The following is a 17,242-nucleotide window of genomic DNA, read 5'->3' as shown; positions in this document are numbered from 1 at the left end:
AGTGCAACTTTCATGCACTGTTTTATTTTTCCTGCTGTTGAAAATAGTAGGATAACAACATGTTAGCACAAATTGCCCCAGGTAGGACCGGGCTGTACATATTTATCTCGGTGTGTTACGTCATTGTCTACACACAAATCTTGCGAGTACAGATGAGCCCGCTAGGGGTGATGGTGGGAGACTCACAGCAAAGGGCACCTGGAGGAGTTACACAGGCCACAGGGTCAGAGTTTTATAAATAGAAGCAACACACATTGAGACGTGAGATTCATGCCCACAAACACATGCTCAGGGAGGAGTAGAAAGTGGCTTTGGTCTTGGCTGCAGCTGTCCCTCCGGCTCTTCTTTCCAATTTCACTGGAATCAACTTTCAGACAGATGGATCTTTGAAAACGTTTCATTAAAGTGAATAAATACTGATATTGCTATTGAGAGAACACCTTAGCCAGCAGTTTTGCTACTAAAGTGACAGTCTTCATATACTGTTTAAAAAACGGTAACATTACATTTAGGAATTGCAGGTATACAGAAAAAAGTTAAGGTCAATAGAAATAGGCTTGGACATTTAAAACCGTAGCATATGAGAAACATGGATGCATAGAATTTATTTAAACATGACTCTACAGTCTTATTTCAGCGAGGGGGGTGTAAGTGCTCCGAACAGCACATTGACAGGCGAGTACAAGAACTCAAAGTCGTATATTTTAGCTAATTTATGCTGGCAGATTGTCCTCATATTCATTGCCCAAAGCTTGTATTTACAGTGATGTTTCTCTTTTTTAAAAACAGGCCTGTTATTTTGTGGCCTTCAAAGATTTGTCTCTATAGTGTCACTTTTTTAAGATTAAATCGCTGCCATCTGATGTACAGTATGTCCACATTACACTCAGGCGTGTCTGACTCTTCATCTGCGTTTCTTGATCACAACAGCACTAAACAAACACTCCTGTATCCTAGTAACCATCCAGAGTGATACAGTGGACTGGTAGACTCCTGCATTAACCTGTCAACGGGCCATTGCTGTTGTGAAATTGTGGGCTGTAGAGAGCGGAGTCCCAGCTAGCTTAAAGAAGTCTGACAGAGTAGGGATTCCAGCTGGGTTGTAACGCAGGTTCAACCCTTGAGGGGTGGACAGAAAAGCAGTCCCTCCTGCTCTCTAACACAGGAGTTGGAGAGCAGGAGGGATTGTGCAAAGACATGCCTTTTTCATAATCCTCATCTCTGTGATCCCAGGAACTGGCTGAGCTCTGGCTAACCTGCTAGATGAACTGTGGGAATCTTCTTTTACACCACATGTATTATGTGTAAAATCCTATTCAGTGTGGTTGGATACTCAGGGTGTGGCTGCGGTCTATTTTTATCTAGCCTTTGGTAGATATTTTCCGTAGCAGTGGGAGGGTACGTTCAATTCAGGCTACAGAACTGACTCTTACCTGCTTCTCCTTGTCTCGCACGGGCCCTTCTGTCATAACAGGCTGTCACATTACCTGACTGGAACCTGCCTGCGTCCACATCTGTCTAAGGCTTCATGCCTGTCTCTCTATAGGTTAGAGAGGAAGATCAGATATAATATCACTGATTTAGGAAGACCCACACGGCTACAGCTTCTGTGAAGACAGCCAGAGACAAGCTGCTGACAGGGAAACCATCCAAGAGCACACAGTTACCACAGTAACCAGTTAACTGACACCAAAGAAAGGCTGACTACACGATTTCGAGTTACCCAACATGCTGCTCCACACCCTCACTGGATGAGAAAATTATGGGATGCCCACACTGGCTGAAATGACTGTTGTTCCTTTCGGTGACATCCAGCTTGTATACATGGCACATCGACTGTTATTATGCTCTTGTGCATTAAATCTAGCAGCATGCCAGTGTTGCATATGTTTGGTATGCTTAACTTATTAACATCAATGTAATTTTGTTTTCCGCACTGACTTCATATGTGGAAATAACTCTGTGGAATTGCTCTTTTTACTCAGGTGGAGTTTGTTTAAGAGAACAGACATTTCCCTTTCTTTAATAACGATGAGCTCATTGAGATGAGGGGGGATAAAAGAGAAAAAGCAAAGACTGGGGTCAGAGATCAGAGCTGATGTCAGGATGAGAGCTGCAGGCCAAATGTGATTCACTCATATGCGTGCACAAGCATACAGAGTGTAGCAGGAATCTGACAGACCACGGAGAAATGAGCTGCAAAGCTTGGCATTATGCATGTGGATACCAGCACAATTCCCACCTACTACTTCATTAAACATTCTTTTCCATCAGTTTCTCTTAATTTAGCTGTATATTTGTGTTATTTCAAAATAAAAGCATTGTATATGAATACCAAATACCAGTAGCTAACCCACTTGAAAACTAGAAACCTCTTTTCTCAGCTTCACTCGTCTTTGTAGTGGAGTTCAAATGAGTCATCATTGAAATAACCATCATTATGACTCATTGTTTGCTTTATCTTCATGCCAACAATCATATCCGAGGGCAGGGCTTCATATATTTCAGCTTAAATTGATCTTAATTTATATTTTGGAAAAAAGGTACTTTGTTATTCTTATGTGATTTTTGCCATTCATCTGGAAAATATTCTGTTTTTAAATGTGTTGTTGCCAGGATGCAATCAGAATTCATTATGACCCAAACTTGCCTTTTGCACTGAAGATGACAAGCATGTCGTCATCATCTCATGTTTTGGAGAGAGTAAAGACTAAAAAGGGCCCTGCACCCTTATGAAGATTCAAAGGGCCTTACTGCTTTGTAGTTTCTCTAAGCCAGCATTTAACCACCATGCATAAAGAAACCTTGCAGTAATCCAAATATGCTAAAGCCTACTAAGGCTGTCAAGCTATTATTTCATACCTTCATGTCTTGTGAAGTCCACAGAACCTCATCAGGCTGAAAAGAAGAAAACAGGAAATGAAATCCATCACATGAGGCCTCTTCAGTGAGGTCTTTCCCTGAGCTCTGGGATTGCTCAAGATTGCTGGACTTTGTCATCTACCTTCTTGTAAATGAAAGGTTGCATTCTTTACTGATGTGTTCTTCATTTCCTCAGATAGATATATCAGACTGTGATAATCCAAGCAGCTTGTCTGCATATGTGCATTTAACTGAGATCAAATATAGGTGGTTTTGAGTGAATTTGTGGATATAACAGTATTTACTTCTTCTATATAAGAATGACAGCCCCAACTCTTTTAGTGTCGTGCCACAATTGGGTCCAAACCTGAATTTGTTGTTCACTCTTATTAATCATCATATGCCAGCTTGCTGTGATGCAAACATTACTGTGTTGTGATCATGTTAGCATACTGATGCTTAGCTGGAGAGAGTCACAGAGCTGCTTGCCTGGCTTTGGACTGTTCTTGTTGCAGCTCCCCTCCAAAGAGCATGTGTCAGTGCCAGTCAGCATCAGTGCAGCAGTGAGGTCAAGGGGTTCGTTTGCTAATGAATTTCGAGTTTCTGTGTTTTTAACCTTTCTAATTCCACTTGCTGACACATTAACATCATAATTTAGCCCAAGGAAAGCCCCTATAGTCTCAATACACACCCAAAGCAGAAGTCTTAGGGTGTAGGTAGTGGCAGAAAGGACTTTTCTGTCTGACTCAAAAGAGGTGGAAAGCTTTAAAAACAACTGCTTTGTCTATCTGATCCTCATCTACAGGTGCGATAAAAGCCGTTAAGGGAAAGGTGGCAGTGGGATGAAAGTCTCTGAAAGTCTTGTCAAAGCATGAGTAAGAGCTAAGAGCAGAACAAAAGCAGTTCTGTTCTTTATGAGATAAAGAATTCATTACTCAGTCTTCCCTTGGTTTGATTTCTGCTCAGCAGCCACTGCTCATAGTCGTGTTTATTCAACATATTTGGATAGATAATACCTTTTCTCGGATTTCCTCATGTTGGTTTTAAATGATTATCCTGCTTCCAAAAATAGTTTGCAATTGTGGGTGGAGTTTTTTTGTGTGTGTAAGGATATTTGTCAGAGGCCAAAGGCAGCAGCTCTGCATGACGTGCAGAAGAATGCAAAATAAAGACGCTGCTGTTTGTGCCTGTGTTTGGGAGTCGGGGACAGGCCACACGGTTGAGCCCCCTGTTCTCCACTCTTTGTATCCTGGTCATTCACTACAGTCTCTCTTTGTGCCAGCCACAGATCACATGTCACAATATTTGAACAGCTGCAGTCGTTGGCTGTGTGTTTTCTCTCTTCTTTCCACACGGAGAGTGGAGATCTGGTTTGATAACAGACTGTGAGAATTTGGACAGGTGAGCAGTGGGAGAAATATCTGTAGTATCGTGCAAGCGTCACATACAAACTACTGTAATTAAAACAACGACAACAGTAAAAGAAAAACATCAAAAGAGTGACAGCTGAGAATCCTCCCCTAGGATGGAGCGGGATCAATATAATGGATTATGTTAGAAACCTAACGGCTCCGTTCATGCTGTCACCTTAACCTAAACCTGTCAATATCAGGACTTGGAACATGATATCTGCTCTTCGAGCCTTCTTGAACACCGTAGCTACTATCCATTGCATTTCCAGGCTGGAGAAACGTTGCCAGTTTTTCTTTCAACATACACTTAAATATCTTCTTCTCTGTTGTCCCGTTGCGTTATTGGCCTCACAGAAAGCGAGTCATATCCTCGACACCAGGAGGCTGCTGTAAGAGAGCCAATAAAACTGTCTTTGAAGAAACTCACACTAACACATCTCAGGGCCTTTTAAGCAACTCATGCAACGCAAGAATTCAGAATTCATTTAAACTGCTCATGTCCCTTGATAGCTACAGGACAAGGACTGTTTGTTGTACTATTCAGTCTCCTACAGCAGTAAAGGTCACTGATAATAGTGGACACAATGCGAGAGAATTGCGTGTCGTGTATAGCGCATGTGCACTATATATATGTTACAGGTACGTGCGCCTGTAACAGGGGTAGAGGTGTTTGGTTTCTGTCCTTGGGCTGTATGTGTGCGCAGACTCACGGACGACCATCATGGCCACTTTGTATCAAGTTGAAGCGTCAACTGAAACCATTACCTGTTTGTTGTGCACTTAATGAATCATCACGATAAGCTGGAATTCAAAAGTATACTTGAAGCTAAAAAATGTAACAACTTAATCTTGCTGTTTTTTCACTTGAGGAGTAAAAGTCAAGCTATGTGTTAGCTTTGATGGAAGCTGAAAAAAAAACCCCCAGCTCTCCAGCTCAGCTTGTGTTGTCAGATGTGATCTTGGGTAATATATGCGAGCTGATTTGTACTGAGATTTGAGGCCATTGTGTAAACTGCAGTTCAGCTCTGCTTTGTCTCCAACGGTAATGAAAAAGCTTTGCTGAGGACTGTGTTTACTGACTTCTGATTACAGTTAGCAAACCCATCATCTGATCAGGGCGAGTACATAGCAGCCTCATGGTCTCTCTGAAGGGGGGAGAGTGCATGAAAAAGGGAGAAAAAAAGGCAGAGGGCACCTTGGCAGTCTAAAGCAGAATGTGATTAAAATTCTGTTCTAGTCGCAAGCACACATTGTTTGGAATCATCATTTGGTATTTGATAAGGCACAGCCTAATCGCACCCTCTGGGGAAAGTGTGGAAAGTAACACTGATGACGCTTTGCCTGGAACTCGCAATACAAGAAGAACCCAGATGAAAAGAGTTGTGTAGGTCTTACACTTTGCCGTCCAGTGTGAGTGTAATACCAACAATGCAGGAGTCCTGAAATGCAACTCAGTGGCATCTTTTTTCCCCTCTGCCTTCTGAACAACCACACATTTCAAACCCACCACACATTTGGAATAGATCTTGAATTATTATTTTTTGAAGCTTCAAGCCCATGTTCAGATGTTACAAAATAAGCTCCCTTCACAGTCTCAGAAAACATTGCACAACCATTGTGTTACACTGCACAGTGTTGAAAGAAGAGTGAACTACACTTCTTGTATAAAGCTGGTCATTTAACTTCATATCATGAATCTATTTCTTTAAAAGTGTATATTTCAAGTATCATAATCAACATAATGCAACTTGACCTTTATGTGTGCCGCCTGATAGTGTTTGCACGCCAGCTGTTTTCAAAGGCAGCCATGTTTCCCACACGGCCAAACAAATATATAGTAATGACATGCAAAAACACTCCTCTTCATGAAGACACTATAAAGCAAATTTCCCTCAAGGAAGAATCTGTTATGTAATTAGTTATGTAACTGTAATAGTGAGCTAGACTTTTGATGTGACTGAAATAAATCCATTATCAAAACTAGTGAACTAGTGTGCTGTGGCACAACCTTTTTATTGTGTCCCGGCCATCATGAATATTAACTTGTAGTGGAATGTAATTCAATTTATTAGACCATCTAATTCCATGGATTTAGATGCAATTATCCATTTTCGTGCACTGTTTAGTCCAGCGTGTTTTTTTCTCTCAGTTGATCCTGCTGAATTAAGATGTTATAGTAAGATTGGTGCCAGCAGAGGGGAAAACAATATACCTTACCCGTCAGAGTGAATGGAGCAATAACATTTATGTTTATTCTTTGAGGGCAAATAAGCAGATTAAACACTTTCACTCCTTTATCCAAGATAAAATAGAGTTTTTACAGCCTATTTATCCATATTTACCTGTGCTGAGGGTGGTCAAACTTTACCTGAACGATGTAGGCTTTGCCACTCTGACCAAACCTCCACATTGGTGCTGGTATAGTGTGCTGGTGATATGATCTGTAACAGCAATATAGGAGGGGTTGCCATGTGGTGCAGAAATTCATGGTCCCCATAACTAAGATGGCCTTTAGTGCCGACATGAGTTTTTCACGTTGAAAGTGATTTTGAGTGAATTAGCTCAGCTGTAGGCATCACCCTTTAATTTACTTCAATCATTCATGTCTCCAGAAATTCATATCTAATGCCTTTGAACTAATTTAGAAACATTAGCAAAAAATCCTAACTGTAATGGGAAACATGGTTAGCTTTATACCCCAAAACAGCTTGTTTGTTAGCATGTTAGCATGCTTACAGATAACTAGCTTTAAGAACTAATGTACCCCAAAACCACAGCCTTACAGAAATACTTGATTAAAACCTTTAAGTTATATTTAACTTTTACTTTTCATTTCTGTGGCAGTTTTTGTTGTTGTTGTTGTTGTTGTTGTTGTTGTTGTTGTTATGGAAGCATTAAACGTATTCTCTTATAAAGCTAATATTTTCAAGGTAAACATGCAAAATATACCCTTTTATTCTGTTGTTTTCTAAGATCAATACCTTCCTTGTAATGTGTATAAGAAATTGTTCAAATAAACTGAATTATTTTTCCTGTGGACGCCCACAGCTCACTCTTTAGCATGATCCACTCTACGGCGGTAACCCCTGACCCCTAAACACCTTGAGTCATGACATTCACAGCCATACTTAGACCAGGAACGTCGTGCACGTTGCTAAAGATCAGAGACTACTGACTCTTGTAGGAACGGATGGATTTATAGCCTACCAACTTAGCAGTTCATGGACACGGTGAATAACCAGCAGTGTGAGAAATGTTTCCAGTGTGGCCGCACCCTGACCACTACATCTTTTTTCAGTCCTCACACAGCCCTGGTCCGAGGTATCCTAAACACATACGCTTAAATTTAGACTGGCTCAGGCTGACCACAGACACAGCCTAACCTCCTGAAATCTGACACCCACTGTCTGCTGTTTCTCTCTCTCCTGACTCTGTGGGTAGGTGCGTTTTCACTTTCTAACTTTTGTTCACCGATTTCCTTTGTTGAGCACCCAACCATCTCACACACAAACACCTCAGTCTCTCATAACCTCTCCCTCTATTCTTCGTGCTCGGGGGCAGCCGACTGGAGCTGATTTACTCTGCACAGAGTTAGAGCTCACAGTTTTGGAGGAAATGAAACGTTAAAGTTACATACTGATACGATTCTTAAAAGCCCTTTCCATTATCACTTTTTTGGACTGACAGAATTCATGCTGTGTTTATCTGAACGATCAAACAATTGTCCTCCCTAAATTAAAAAAAGAAGAAGAAGCTGTGCACATCTTTCTTCTGTTGACAAGCTTACTGCTGGAATCCTGTTTATTCATACTGGAGCATTTCCTCGGTTGTTGAGTGTGTGTCTTCAACTGATTTATTTCAATTTGTATCCAATAAGTAAATAAACAGTTGGTGATTCCATTAATAATAGTGGAGCAGTGAAAAATTTAACAGGAAGGTGGAGCGAGAGAGCAGAGAGAGCAGGTGAAAACACACAGCAAATCTGACCCATTTTCACCTGCTCAACCTGCAAGACGTCTCAAAATCTGCTGTCCTTCTGCGCATAATATCTGACAGTTTGATCCTTTCAGTGTTCTGGAAATATAGTTCTATCTGGGGACTGGCCTACAATGGAAACGTTCCACTTTGTTTGACACTTTTAATCACATTCAGTGGCGTATTGTTCTGCTTTCTCAAGTAAACGTTACTTTCTATTGTAGTAAACAGGCTTTAGTTTAAGTTTAGATAGATAGATAGAACTTTATTAATCCCTCGGGTAGGTTCCTCTGGGAAATTCAGTTATATGTTATATAGTTATATATAGTTATACTATGTAGTCAGTTATATGTATATATGTTTTTCTATTGATAAAATGCTAGTTTCTCTAGCTCTGTGCCCATCATTTAAATTTGCTGATAGTTTAATTAATTGATCAATTATTCTTAGCATTAATATGCTTTCAAATTGAAACATGAATATCCAAGTAAGGTCAATCCGATGAGGAAGATTTACTTTTGCCATTCCTCTTGTCAGTTCCTTCTCCTCTGCAGCTTAGTGCTCAATGGCCCATAACAGCTTCCTGATGGCCGGCTATGAACATGATGAGATCACTAGTATCACTGATCTCATCATCTTTTCATTCACACTCACACGAGAAGGGAGAGGGGAGAGCATATGCACAGAGACACTTGAGAGAATTGGAGGAGAGGGTACAGTAACAGTGACAGCCTCAATATGAATGTAGCCGTACAGATGAAGGCCGTATGGCTGTCGAGTGTTTCAGAGAGCTGGACCTGCATTAACGTGTCGTCTGCTACAGTTAAGCTGCACTTTTGTAAACGAGTCAATCATCACACATAAAGCATATTTGTTTTTTGTTTTTCAAGTGTTAGACTCACAGTAAATAAGACATAAATCAGATTTCTTCAGCATTTTAATTTTGTTTGTGTGCATTTTTTGCACCAAAGATGGAGTGATATAGATGCAAGACAAGGAAGCACTAAGCAAGTCCTGCATTTTTATTCTGTTGAAAAACAGTGTTTGTTTTTTTTAAATGAAAGTGAATGACACCTTTACGTGGGCAGTGCCTGCTGGGTGTGGAGAAACAGATGGCTTTGGAGACAGTGGTGCATGTTTTATTAGTAAAGCTCACTGCCCAGTTATGGCATTACAGGAAAAATGGGTGCATTATGCATATCCCTGGTATCACTGGAGCTTGATGTTTAAGCTACATGTCTGATTGATTCAGACAGTGTGAGTGGGTGAGTGGGAGTGGGATATTCACAGTGAAAATATGCATTCAAATCTATTCGTATGTTTTAAGAATAAATATAATTTGTCATTTTCCATAGCATAGAAGACAATGGATAATTATTTTTACTAAAAAAAAGTAAAGAAATGTCTTGAGACACAGGTCAGTGGCAGGAGTGAATCTGTTTTTGCTTACAGGGAAATCAGTGGGCGTGCACACACATACACAACACGACTCTCCACAGTTGCACTGCAAAACAAGATGGCCACAATGAAGCAATCCAGACGACCACCAACTCTGAAAACTTTGTCAAATCGGGATTTTTTAGTTGCTGAGTGCAAAAAGGCAACACATGACATCAGCTCAGCTCAGAGAGACAAACACGATTCAAGAACATTTCTCATCTCTGGCTGAACTGGACCAATCCCAAACTGTTACACAACAGTCTGGACAACAGGCTCGGACTGTGATTACTCATGTCATCGTTGGGAAATTAATAGAGACCTACTTTCTGCTCATAAGGGATAGAAAACATAAAAGTGTTTATCCTGATATCTACTGCTTAAATGAAGCCAGAAAGCTCTTTCTTTTTTCACTCAGCCGCTGAGTCCTCCTGTAATTCCCGTGTCCTCGTCACCACTACCTTTCAAGACTCTAAAACAGAAAATCTGTGACAAAAGCAAGAATAATTATGCAATTATGGCTGCACATTCTTGTGGTGTTCTGCTAGCTCTTCTGTGTTTTTAATCACAGTTTGGCAGCAGTTAAACGTGACCTTTTATTTCAGGAAATAGCTGAAAGTTCTTATCAGCAGCAAACCATTAAGATATACAATGCACTGTAAGTCTCAATGGTTTGTGTTGAAAGCTGTATGAATATGGCTAACTAAGAGTGAATAGCAGCAGTCCTGCATCTGTCTGGTTTCTGCAGTCCTATAAATACTGTAGGCCCAGTAGGAGGAACAGCGGTAGGTCCAGCAGGTCAAGTTGCCACATATGAGCAATCCCATATGTTTTGTAACACTCTGCATCCTGCCAGTTGGGAGAGATTTTAGTGGCAGCAGAAAGCAGTACAGTTGGAGATGACAGCAAAAACAGGTGGGAGCCAAGCCAGCTCCATCTCACTTCTTACATCAGCATGTCAGAATCCCTTTAAGTAAGTCACCAGTCGGTCAAGGAGATTCTTCCTGACTGTGGATGTGCTCCACTTCAGATCAACCCCACCTTAAAAAGACGCCCATTGTGTCTGTCTGTGCTTGCAGGCGGCCTGGCTGAGGATTCCTCCAATCTGTGAACCGATGGGCATGTGACATCACCCCCTCCGCCCCATCTCTCCCTCCTTACATCAGTGCATCTGGCCAATCAGTGCTCAAGGAGATCCGGTCACATGAGAATCCCCCCCAGTCTTGGTTACCATGACAACGAGCACTGGTCCAGGCAGCATCTTGCTGTGGTGAGAAAAGAGGAGGTGGAGGGGGAAAGAAGGCAGGAGGAGAGGCAGAAAGAGAAGAGGAAAGGGAGGAAGGAAGATAGAAAGACAACAATTCCATTCTGAGGAATAGCTTTTGGATCTTCAGCTTGTTCCTGTCTTCATTCAGTACAGTGAGTACTTCACCTTTATTACCCACGTTCACCTGCTGCACTGCAAGCAACTGAAAGGAGATCTGATGCAGTCCTTTGTCATCAGAATTGGATAATGTGACATGGCAGATGCCTTTGATGATTTCAGGGATGGCATCAGTAATCCCTTTGTGATGTGGAGAATGCATGCAGCCTGCCTCACCTTAGGTAGACAACCCTTTGTCTGTATGTTTACTCAAAGGCTGATGACAGACCTTAACAGCAAACAGAGCCATGGTGGGAACCAGGGTGCTCAGCGCAATTAGAGGCAATTTCATAACATGGTGAAACTCCTTCTGATGTATTATGCAGCGAGTCATTCAGCCTCCAACCGCTAATCTTCGTCCTGTCTTTCTTTTTTTTTTCCATTTCTACTCCTCCAAGTCTGTCTTCCTTTTTCTATCTTGCTCATTTCCATACAATTAGATCTGGCTGACACTCTGTGCCCCACCGGGGTTTTGTATAATTAGCAAATCCATGGAAATTTCAGCTGGGACAGTTTGCTCTGATTGCAGGACTTGTATGCTATGTAAAATGTCCTTGTGGTGGTAGAAACAGAGAGGTTTTCTAGCTGCAAGTTAATTCATGGTCAAAATGTTGCTGTTTTACATTACCTTACATTTGAACCTCATACATAATTGCAAAGCATGCAAGAGAGATGATGCAGAGTCACTAATAAAGTGCTAAAGATCTAATTCATGTCCTGCTATAGAAGGAAGCGTGATGTTTACAGGCTGTTGGATTTTTTTGCATTTTATTTGTGTGTGTGTGGCTTGTAAGAGTAACCTTAAAGATTGTTTGGAAAGGGACTTCTAATTTTTTTTGTTATTCCCATTATGTTTTGACAGAACAGTTATACAACAACATTGTGCCTGCAAACTCATTACATGTGACTTAACCATGATAATCTGGTTAGTATATGGCATTATACGATTCTGACTTCTGCCCGTTTATCTCTCCTTGTATATTTGTACTTGATATCCCTGTATCTTATCTTCTCCCTGCGTAGGTGGGACCAATATTTTTCAGTATTTTTTTAGTATATGCACCATATCATTTATTAAATTGTGCTTATAAAGCTATTTTAAACAAAATAAATCAAACTAATACTGAACTACCAACTTGGCCAAAGTTGTAGTTTATATTATACGTGCCTTGCGTCTCAGCCGCACTATCTGTCCTGTGACATGAGCTGATGGGAAGGTGTTTGCTTGCTAGCTGCGGTAATGTGCCCAGAGCTGATAGCAGCTGAAGGGTTTCTCCTTTCAACATGGCCTAAGAATGTAGCACCTTACAGAGAATATAGATAATCTTCTTCTGATCCAAGTGGATGAACTATATCTCAAGCTGCCTCATCTTTGAGACTGGACTGTTTTTGCTTGCCTGTGATCCAGTTAATGAACCAGTAATGGCTTTGAATGATTGGTTAATAAAAACCTTTCTTTTGACAAGGTTCAGTTGCAGTCTGGATTGCAGAACCATTTTTTTGTAGTCTGGGGAGAAGTCCATGTTGTGACTGAAACAAAAGCAGTGTATCAGTAATGCACATTTCTGTCTGCGGGAAGCAGCCAAACACTCACTAAACTGTTTCTTGCCATTTGAAAGTGATTGTTTAAAACTTATAATTTTCCCAAATTGTAATCTTATGGTTTTCCACTGAGGCAAACTTCAGCCCATTTGAAACCACTGCACAATCTGGGTCTATACTTTGTTAGAAAACAAACAAATGAGCTTTGGAATTTCCTTTGGAATCATATTTTCAAGATTTCCTACAGTGGAAAAGAAGGAGACTTGCAGATAGACACAGCAGATACACATGTTTCAGGAATGTTAACCATTATTTTATGTCATGCGCCTCATCACTCCAGACTACCTAGAGCCTACTTCTTTTACTGTCCATATAAAACTCCCGGGTGCCAGAGTGCACATCTGAATCACGCCTCTATATTCTGGTAACACACCTGTGCGGATGATGCCCAGTAAACAATTTTACAGTAACCCATTTTTGTGCAGGCTAATTATTACTAGCAATAATTTATCAATTTTTACCCTACAGGTTAAGTCAATATTTATATACACAATCGCACACAAGGCAAACGGGAAATATTTTACAGTAACTGAAAGATAACAAAATAAATACAAATAAAGTTTGACTGTTCGGATATCACGTTAAATGAAACCCCGCCGGTATCCCCGGTTGTCTAAACCAGTTTTAATGTTTCGGCCAAGTTTTCGACCGCATGTGAACGCAACACTGCTGCTGCGTCACGTTGGAAGAGACCAATTGGATTAAACTGAGTTAAAACACGCTGGCTCACCTCAAGAAAGAGCGGGGGGTGCTCACCTTGTACTGTTAGAGAGATTGAAGTACAAGCTAGCACAGCGTCGTCTCTTTGCCGTATGCAGTCTATTACTGCTTTGTACTCTTATTTCAACATGTAATACGGGAACATTATTTGTTCGCTCAAATTTCAGGAACATACTGTTATTTAGAGAGCTGCACGTCCCCCCCTCCTTGTCGGCGTTATGGTTTCGACGGATCCCTCTCAGTCAGTTTCAAGTTGCGCCTTCTCGTCTGCCGTGTGGCTCTGTGCTCTATATCCCTACCGAGCGGAAAAAAATAGACATTCCCGTTTTGGCTTCACTGTGAAATTTGGATTTACACAGGAAAATGGATTTAATAGAATTATTGACGATTGGATTATAATCACGTGGCATTCAGAGGTAAGAAGACACGCTTCTCTCAGTCGTTTGACAAACAGTGGGTTTTTTTAACGTTACCGTGGGATCCGCGGGCTGCACCTTCGCACGTTTGGGAATGTCACGCTCTGTTGGTTTTAATAGAGCAGCTAACGATTTAACTGCATTGGCCTGTTATAAATCTCAATTTTCTTTGTGCAAAGAACATGCACATTACTGGTGCATCACAGAGGAAAACCTCGGTTCTAATGGGACAGCCTGTGGAATGTAGTGGTGCTATTAGTCACTTCCACACAAATATATCCATCAGTACAGAATGCAGTCCAAGCGCGACAGTTTACCTGATGAGTCGGCAAAGAAACTCAATAATATTTGTACATCACTGAGTCAGAGGTGACATTTGAGAAATGTCGTTTTAGGAGCTTGTTTCGGGTAACAACACAGCCGCAACACACCTGGAAAGAAGTCATGTTAGGTAAACGTTAATGCACACACTTTGTATTCGCAAAAGATGTTGTTACAGGAGGCTGGTATGGAGCTGGCTGCTGCTTGCTCTTGTGTAAATCTCATGCAGTCCTATACATACCGTAAGTTTAGATATTTTGCAAGTGCTTTTGTTGTCTCTCAGTACCTGTTTTGTGGCCAAGTGTAAAGGCTTTGACGTTAAATCAAAGTCTCCTCCTAGACTTCAGTGATGAATGCTTCCACATGTCATTTTTGTTTTTGTTGATTAACTGTATGCTGACATTAACATTAATATCATATTACTCCAGCTGGCTCAGCTGGGCCCATACAGCAGCAGCAGCCACTCTGTGGTTAAATGGAGCAGAAGGGTCCTGACCTGACAGGCCAAAGTCTCTTATCCTGTCTCATCTGAGTGATTGGATTTGTTCTATTGATTAGTTATACTGAACCTTTGTTTCTCGCATTTCAAGAGCTTCCTTCCTACACTGTATCTTTAAAGACTTTGTACATCTACTCTGAAGCCACAGGGTGCAGTTGGGTAGGTGGGTGTTAACTGGGCTGTGCTGTATCTGTTCGCACCTTTGTGTTATCATAACTAGCAGTTTCCCTCCTAGATCAGGATGTGGAGCAGAGTAGGAAAGGATGTTTGCTTGGTGGCTGACTGCAGTTTGGCTTTCTGAAGAGAAGCCTGACACAATCGTTCAAGTATAGTCAAGCATGCAGCGTCCTCTGCAAAACTAAGCTGTGCTACAGTGGCAAACTTTAAGTTTATATTTCTGTGTTATAAACACAACCCACAAAGCATCCAAAATACATCAAAACACAGCAGCATGAATTTGATAAGGCAAGCTTTTTAATGTTCATGTTCGTGAGGGAGGGGAAGATAAAGCTGACTCACTTTGCCCCCTTACTGACCGTCGCTCAGAGAGTTAAGGAAACTAGCTCTGACTCTGACCCCCTGTGAACCTGCAGTATATTGTGGAAATGGGAAAAGTGCTGGATGAAAGGACGGACGGTAGGAAGGAAGGAAGTCCTGTGAAGGCAACTCGTGCTGTGTCATGAGCAGCTGGATGTATCCCAGCTATCTGGTTCATTTGCCCGATGGCTTGCTGATGTGGCTGACTCATCTGAGACTTGGTGCCCCCCCCTCCATCCCACCACAATATTAAACTACTATGCGTGTTATAGCAAGTCTAGCCTGCTGTAAGTCCTTAAAAGGAGAGACAGCTGTAACTAGAAGGAATGTTGTGAACTGCTTAAGGTTCCATTTCTTTAGCAAACACTCATTGCAAGATAATGAGAGAATATCCAGTTACCATTTCAACTTTGTACTTAGGTGGATGAGATTGTGATGATGAGTATATTCCTGTGATGATGAGTATATTCCTGTGTTGACTGCTGAGTCACACGGGTGTAATAAAACCAAACAGCCTGGATGATGCCATATTGTTTCCACCCTTTAAGGTTTGGAGATCCCACAAAAAGTCTGAGATAGTTGCTTTATCTGCCACCGTTCTTTTTTCCCCCCCATAGTAAGAAAAATAAATGAGATTTGGTGGAATAATCACTAGTCAAAGCTGCATGACTTCCAGCATGGCTCCTGTCCATTTGCTTTTGTGATTTCCCACAGCTCTAGATTAAAGACTTACTTCTTGGCTGTTTCTTCCACCTTAGAGATCAGAAGTGGGTCAGTATGACAAATGCATTCCAGAGGCTACGCCAGTGATACATGTTGCCAGTCTGCTGCTCCTTGAACTCTATAAAGGCTACTATCTTACGTCAGCCAGTGCAGCAGAAACTCTGATCCTACACATCTTCATGTGACAAGCAAACAGGCTACTGAGACTCTCTGCGCCGTTGCTTTTTTGCTTAAGTGTGTGTATTTTCTCAGCTACCTCACAAAACCCATTTTTACGGCACACTGTTGTAGTTTCTCTTCTCTACTCGGGATACATCTCAGGGCGCGATCTCTAACAACACTGGAAGCATTATATGTTTTTAGTTGTTTCTGCTGCACGGAAACGCTGCCATAGATGGGATCGATGGGTAATGTTGGTTTAACTTAATCCTTATTTTTGTAATTGTTTTTGAAACCATTGTTGTGTAAGAGAAATATGAAAAAGCAGGGAGAAATAAGGGTAGTAGTGACATAGATACGAGGCTGATGTAGTTAACAAAACTAAAACCAGAACTGAAGCTAAGCCAAACTAAAAAAACGTTTTAGTTCATCGAAGTAGTACGGGTAAAAAAAACCAAAAAGATTTTCTTTGCATACAAAACTAAAATATAGACGGTGAAATAACCGACCAATAAATCACCACTTTTTTCCCCCTCTTATCAAGAGCATTGATAAGTCTTAAAGTCAACACATTGCACAGATTTGTGACTGACATCCACACATTTAATATTCCACGTCTCTGTCCTCTAACCTAGTCTCCACACATTTCATCAGCACTGCTTTCATAGCGAATTCATATTGAATCCTTTTCTGCCTGTCATGACAAAACATTGATTTTTATTGAATGTAATGTTAATTGTGTCTTGACAAGGTGTTAAAATCATCTTTCTTGCCAATATAGTTGAATCAGGTTTTCTCTTGTTGCTCCTTTGATGATTGAAACAACGTCTCAATCCGGTGTTTATTTCACATGATGTCACACACTTGCTGCCATGTGTGGTGTCACGTGAGGGATGACAAACCAGACTTCAACTTTAGAGTAGGCGTGTAGAATGATAGCGATAACATCAGCTTGTTACCCTTTTGAACTGTAATAATGATTGCTTTACCTCGTTAGGGCTCCTAATTTGCTATCATCTGTGCTCTCTGCTCAGATCTGTGTTTTATTCCATCATGTGTTCACAGATCAGTCCTCTAATATCCACTTGGCGGTTACACAAGATGTTAAACAGACCTGGGATCAGGAGTATAGAACAGGACTTGACGGCTGTTTAAA

General features: G+C 41.1%; 1 protein-coding gene across 1 annotated transcript in view; it reads left to right on the top strand.

The window, feature by feature from the left end:
• mical3a (microtubule associated monooxygenase, calponin and LIM domain containing 3a) overlaps positions 1 to 17,242 on the top strand; it is a 103,469-nt gene that overhangs the window by 3,522 nt on the left and 82,705 nt on the right. Inside the window, exon 2 of the mRNA XM_085359013.1 lies at positions 10,766 to 11,105. The gene's annotated coding sequence lies outside the window, so the exon portion shown is untranslated. The remainder of the gene's footprint in view (positions 1 to 10,765; positions 11,106 to 17,242) is intronic.

This window comes from Diplotaxodon limnothrissa, linkage group LG7 (assembly GCF_057381915.1).
Source record: "Diplotaxodon limnothrissa isolate DT_005_m linkage group LG7, D_limnothrissa_male_GT1.1, whole genome shotgun sequence".
In the NCBI taxonomy this organism is placed as follows: Eukaryota; Metazoa; Chordata; class Actinopteri; order Cichliformes; family Cichlidae; genus Diplotaxodon; species Diplotaxodon limnothrissa.
Note: the sequence above shows the minus strand (reverse complement) of the source record. Positions and strands in the feature narration are given on the sequence as shown.